This window comes from Pinus tabuliformis, chromosome 2_2 (assembly GCF_031772625.1).
Source record: "Pinus tabuliformis cultivar Carrire ecotype Pingquan chromosome 2_2, CPIR1, whole genome shotgun sequence".
NCBI lineage: Eukaryota > Viridiplantae > Streptophyta > Pinopsida > Pinales > Pinaceae > Pinus > Pinus tabuliformis.
Window position 1 is genome coordinate 919,264,469 of NC_142300.1, and position 5,916 is coordinate 919,270,384.

Genomic DNA, 5,916 nt, shown 5'->3' on the forward strand with positions numbered 1-5,916 from the left:
AAGGACGGTATCTTCTATTGAAGGTGCTTTAGTGTAAACATTTTTCCCATTCTTTCCATATGCCTCCACATAACACCAATCAGGAATATCTGTTGTGCCAACCATTAATGAGAGATTACACATAGGACTCTGGACAGCTGTAGTAACAAACCTATCTGGTGCCTAGCCAATTAAATGGGTTGCAATAATGCCTTTAGTTATCTGAGATTTCCTCAGAATACCATCTAGATCACATGTCGCAAGCCAACCAATCCGCCAACCAGGGCCCATCCATTTCTTCAATATGCCCCCAAGAGTAATTACTGGGACAGTTGATGCAAAGAATCCCATTGGAATGAATGGTTTCTCACCAAAGACAATATGAGGATATATTCCATCTGAGATTATTAACAAACCTAACCTTTTAGCTATCTCTGCAACCTTAGCCAAATGATCATGGGTAAAAGTAGTGCCACATGGGTTGCTTGGATTGATAATAACCATTTCCATCGTGTCGTTGTCTGCAATTATATGAAGTTGATCTAGATTTATTTCCCAACCCCTTTCTGGAACTAAATCATAATGCCTTGCTTCAATGCCTTTGTATGCCATTAATGCTTCATATGCTGGAAATCTTGGTCTTGGGAGGAGAATATTTGCGCCTTCACGAGCCAAAACTGAGAGAACCAAATCAATTGTTTGTGAACAGCCACAAGTCAGGTAAACATCATCCTCAGACAGCTTAGTAACTTCTTCATATTTGTTGTTTCCACAGTGCTCCCATATAGGACAAGCTTCTGAATTTGTGTAACGTTGGCACCGCCCTGATTTTCCTCTATAAAGATGGTCAAACTGCGAACATTCTGGAATTTTACATACTTCAAGACAACTGGTTTTCCCTCAAGATTATCTGGTGATAAAACCATGGTATCACTTGGAGGAAAGTCATTTACATTGCTAAACCCCATATGCTCCTTATTTGCAAATAGTTTCACTGTCTTTGGACCTTCCTCGGTAAGACCTTTAATTACCAAAGAATGCAATTTGATAACTTGAGTAAATGGTATATAGATCAGTAGCTGCTCATCTGCATCACTCTCAAGGTAAAGCCCATCATCTTCCCTGTAGCCCTGTTTTATTGCATTTACAATGGATTGAATCCAGAACCCTTACAAAGCCGCAGAAGAATGTTTGTTACTGGAATCCAAAACCGATTATCAAATGCTGAAAGCGATGCACCAGGCATCCTTTCCACTGCTACTTCATTTCTTTCAACGGCAACCATGTACTCGTTATATTGTACTAATACTGATATGGACATAATAAACCGGGGAATACAAATCTGTCTGTTTGTTTGGCGATACAAGCACTACAGTCCAACCCTAGGCTACAATATGATGTTCTCAATTTTCTTTCCTCCAGCTTCAGTGACCAAGAAAGTCCCTGTTCTCTATTGGCTTTCTGGTCTGACTTGCACGGATGAGAATTTCATAACAAAATCTGGAGCTCAACGTGCTGCATCTAAAGAAAGTGTTGCTTTGGTTTCCCCTGACACATCTCCACGAGGTCTAAATGTTGAAGGGGAGTCTGACAGCTGAGATTTTGGTGTAGACACAATGGGTAGTTTGATTTATACAGGTGTTGGATTTTATTTGAATGCTACTCAAAAGAAGTGGGAAAATTGGCGAATGTATGAGTATGTTGCGGATGAACTGCCTAAACTGTTAAGTTCCCATTTTCGTCAGCTAGATCCTGCAAATGCATCTATTTTTGGTCATTCAATGGGGGGACATGGAGCTTTGACAATTTTCTTTAAAAATCAAAATAAATATAATTATGTGTCAGCATTTGCACCCATTGTGAATCCCATTGATTGCCCATGGGGTCAGAAGGCGTTCTTGAATTACTTGGCAGTGATCAATTTTATTTGCCAGCTGTCATCTGCAAGGGGAGCCATTTGACCCAGCAATACCAATTTTGTCCATATCTTGAGAAATATAAGCCCAAAAGCCCAATCTTGAAAGAAAACTAAACTCGGACTAACACTAAACCTTTACAATCAAAATGATGTGAACAATTTAGAAATTGTTTCTTAGGTGATAACAGAAGCAATCCCAACCAGGCAAGCTACAATTTCCTAGGATGAGGAGGAGATCGAAAGAGGTAACCTCGAACCACTTTTAGTTCAGTAGCTAGCCCTACTGAACTAGAGAGGGATATCTCTAAGGATTTCTCAATGAATAACTGGAAAGGAATATGTTTTAGGCTAGATATACAAGTCTTGTTTGAGTATTTGTGAATTTAGGGTTTTTGGTTTGCTGGGCTAGGGATTCGAGCAGGTAATTAGGTTAAGGCTTCACGTATGAAATGAAAAGTATAAAAATGAGCTAGATATCAGTGTGTTATGGTGAAATTAAAGTGTTGTCAATGTAGTATAGGTCTCAGAGCTTAAGAGAACATAATGAGCATGTAAAAGCATGAATTCATTAGTCTTAGGAGAAAAGAAACACAAGCATGATTTCCATATAAACAAAGCTTAAATCTAAGAATTTTGTCTATATAACTGCAAGGAAAACCATAGGAAGAAGATAAAGCATGAAAAGAGAGATGATTTTATCAATTAGAAGCTGATATGAAAGAAAAACAACACCATAGACTCACTGAACAAGTATTCCTGAAATATAGCTGTAACTACTCCTGTATTAGCTGTAAGAGAACATAAGGTACCAAGACTCTCCAAAAAAGTCCAACCTCTCTCTTTGAATGATAAATGATACATATATACTCAATTAAAAAACTTCCTCGTCTTCAGGAATCGAATTCCTAGGTGGTGGAACTGTTTCCAAGATTCTCTCAACCAATAGGTGAGAGTGAGAAGGTCAAATACAAACTCTTCTCTTAGACTTTGTTTTGAATTTTTCTTCCTTTATGAGGCCTAATTAACCATAAAAATAACCTATCATGTCTATTTATTTATGATTACATCATCTAACCTTGAACTACTACAATTACATCATGAGTTTTGACTTTGACCAAGTCAAACTGAAAACTAGGAAATTACATAGTGAAATTTAAAATAAAAACTCAGAAATTTGCAGAAGCACAACGCCAACTTTGATCCCACTTTTATGTGCCTTCCTGAAGTCCAAATTGAGATCTGAAAGAATGATCAATATCCTTGCCTGTCTAGTTTCCATAACACCTTAAATTTTTTAACCAGGCCCATGGGAAGGCCTTCAAAAACGCATTCTCCCAAGGTGTCTCCAGAAGCACATCGCCTGTCAAAAGCAATGGCAGAATGGTGATTTTTGACCCCTTTTTCTCCTTTTTCTCAAAATTTGAGCCCTCTCTTAGAAATATGATGAAATTGGTTTTTAGAGTAGGTCACTAGCATTCCAAAAATGTTATCCACTTGTCATTTGGAGCTGTGAGGAAAAAGCGCAGCGTGAAGGCGCTACGCTTCTGTGACTAGTCCAATTTCTGAATTTGGCACCAAAATTCTCAAAAAACCAAACACGGTCAGAAAATCTTCAAAATTGGTCATGAAGTGAAAAATGAGGTATGTCATGCCCTCATGGATGCTTCAGCAAGCATCTCCAATTTATCCCTCTCATTTGTGTCCTTTAGGGTTTCCTTTAGCTTATTTTTCAACTTCTTGAGCTTGATGTTACATATCATGTTTCTGGTTTGATAATGATGTGCCATGTGCCTCAATAGATGATTATCCTCATTGGCTTTGTCAAGAATCTTTTCTAAGTGGTCATTGACCTTACTTAGCCAATACTCTCTATCCTCATTGATATCTAAGGCAATTCTATCCTCCATGTCTAGGTCTTCATCTAGCAAATTATGTCCTTTATCCTCCTTCAATGCATTTTTGAGTCCATTGGTCCTTGGCCTCTTTTTCCTAACTTGTTTTACAGTTTCATCATGTTCACTAGGCTCCAACACTGCTTTTCCTTTGCCTCCTTGCTGCAACACCTTAGATTTCTCTTTCTCCATGATGAGTTGTTTAGCCTTAAGTTGACTATTTTCTTTCTCAAGGAAGGAGATGACGAAGCTTGCTCTTGCCATATTGTCCATGAGTTATTTGATCTAAGAATCCTTCTCTTTGATAATCTGTTGCATGTTTGAAGGTTCGTTTGCTGCATCCAAGTCAATCAATTCAAAATCATGTTCAGTTAGATCTTCATCCTATACATGTGATCCTTGTTTTGCTGATGTAGAAAGCTTGGCCCTTTTCTCAACTTGAGAAGTAAACACAAGACTTTTTCCTCTTTGATACATTTTGGTCACCTTAGGTCTAGATGCCTTGGGAACCTCCACTGACTTGATTGACGATCCTACCTCCACCTGTTGTGTTGATATGTTTCGATGATGAACTAAAAAATTAGTTTCATGCCATTGCAAATTTGTTTCTATGAATGAATCCCATGTCATGTTATTTTCTACTAGTTGATGGAGAACTACAATATTTATCAAGTTGTGACAAAAAAGACTAGGGTAGTGTTATTTATCTTTCACTTGTACCATCTCATACATTTTAACAAGGATTCTACATAGATAATTACACAAGTTGAGAGGTTTTAGAGCTGTGAAGTGCATTAGAAGCTTGATGTGATATGCATACAATCTAGAAAATCTTCCCTCACAGGTGAAAAACTTCATTATAACCTTCATCAATGGCGCATATTTCTCCAACAGGTACCTAAATGGGATTATGTGTGTATGGGCCTCTCTATAGGGTGATTTCAAGAAATATCTGTAATGTTGAAGGTCCAAGCTCATGCCTTTAAACTAGTACTCTCCATGATCAGGTATCCCTGTGGCAAGAGAAATGGAAGCTACTGAAAATGTAAACTCAACCCCTGCTATGATGGCCCTTTCCCCTTTTAGATGGGTGGAAATCCAATCAGTTAACTGTTCATGGAAACCCACTTCACATACCCTTTTACAAAACCCTAGACAATTGACATCTTCAAAACACTGCTTGATGAATGGTGATGAGTTGATTTCATTGCAGTTGGTAGGCTCATATCTAAGGATTTTGCCTCCTTTATGGTGTTTTCTCCTTTCTGATGGTGAATAATCTCCCTCCATTATGATAGAAACCCTAGATAACAGGAAAATGGAAAAACAGTGAGGAATGAGTGAAATGATGAAATGAGGGGGTTGGGGAAAGGAAATGATGGTAGGGAAATTTGGGAGGTGAATAGGGGCTGCAAGAAACTTATGAAGTTTAAATGGAGTGAAATGAGGGAAAGAAATGATTAGGAGAAATTGAGAAACAGTGCTGCTAGGAAATCTGCCCAAAATGATAGGTATGAGCTAGGGTTTATGTAAGGGTGAGGTAATTTGAGGGTAGATAAGTTAATTAGTGAATCAAAGGATGATTTAAACATGTACAGAGGTATGAGGTGAAAAATTTACATGTTTTCAATGTCATAACTAATCAAACCCATCAGTTACACTAGTCTTACAACATGAAAATTTCACATAAACCCTAGGTGAAGAAAACTTACATTTGCATTCATCTTGCCAAAGGAAAAAGGTGAGAAAAAGGATGATACTTACTTGTGAACAAGCTTAGAATAACAAGAAGTAGGAATGCAAGCTCAAATTTGAAATTTGGGTGAGTTTGGATGATTTTCGGGCTACTTTGTCACAAGCGCAGTGCAGTTCATGGAAGTGCAACGCAGTTCATGGAAGTGCAATGCCACCTTTAGAAGCGCAACACGGTCTCCAGAAGTGCTGCGCCAAGAGATTTTGTCCAAATTTGGCTAGGAAACTCGTGTTTTTTCACCAATGGAGAGGAGAGATTGATGAACAAAGGAGGTTAGGATGTAAATGAAACAAGTTTGGGGCTTTTTGAGCTTTTATAGGCACAATATGATCCTCTTTTGAATAAAAATGGGCCCCACATACCTTTTCAAAACA

At 38.1% G+C, this 5,916-nt stretch overlaps 2 pseudogenes; one reads left to right on the top strand and one right to left on the bottom strand.

The window, feature by feature from the left end:
• Positions 1–695: 695 nt before the first annotated feature.
• On the bottom strand, positions 696–1,264 carry LOC149196049 (PITH domain-containing protein At3g04780 pseudogene; annotated as a pseudogene).
• A 28-nt stretch (positions 1,265–1,292) lies between these two features.
• LOC149196050 (S-formylglutathione hydrolase pseudogene) lies at positions 1,293–1,940 on the top strand (annotated as a pseudogene).
• Positions 1,941–5,916: the final 3,976 nt, after the last annotated feature.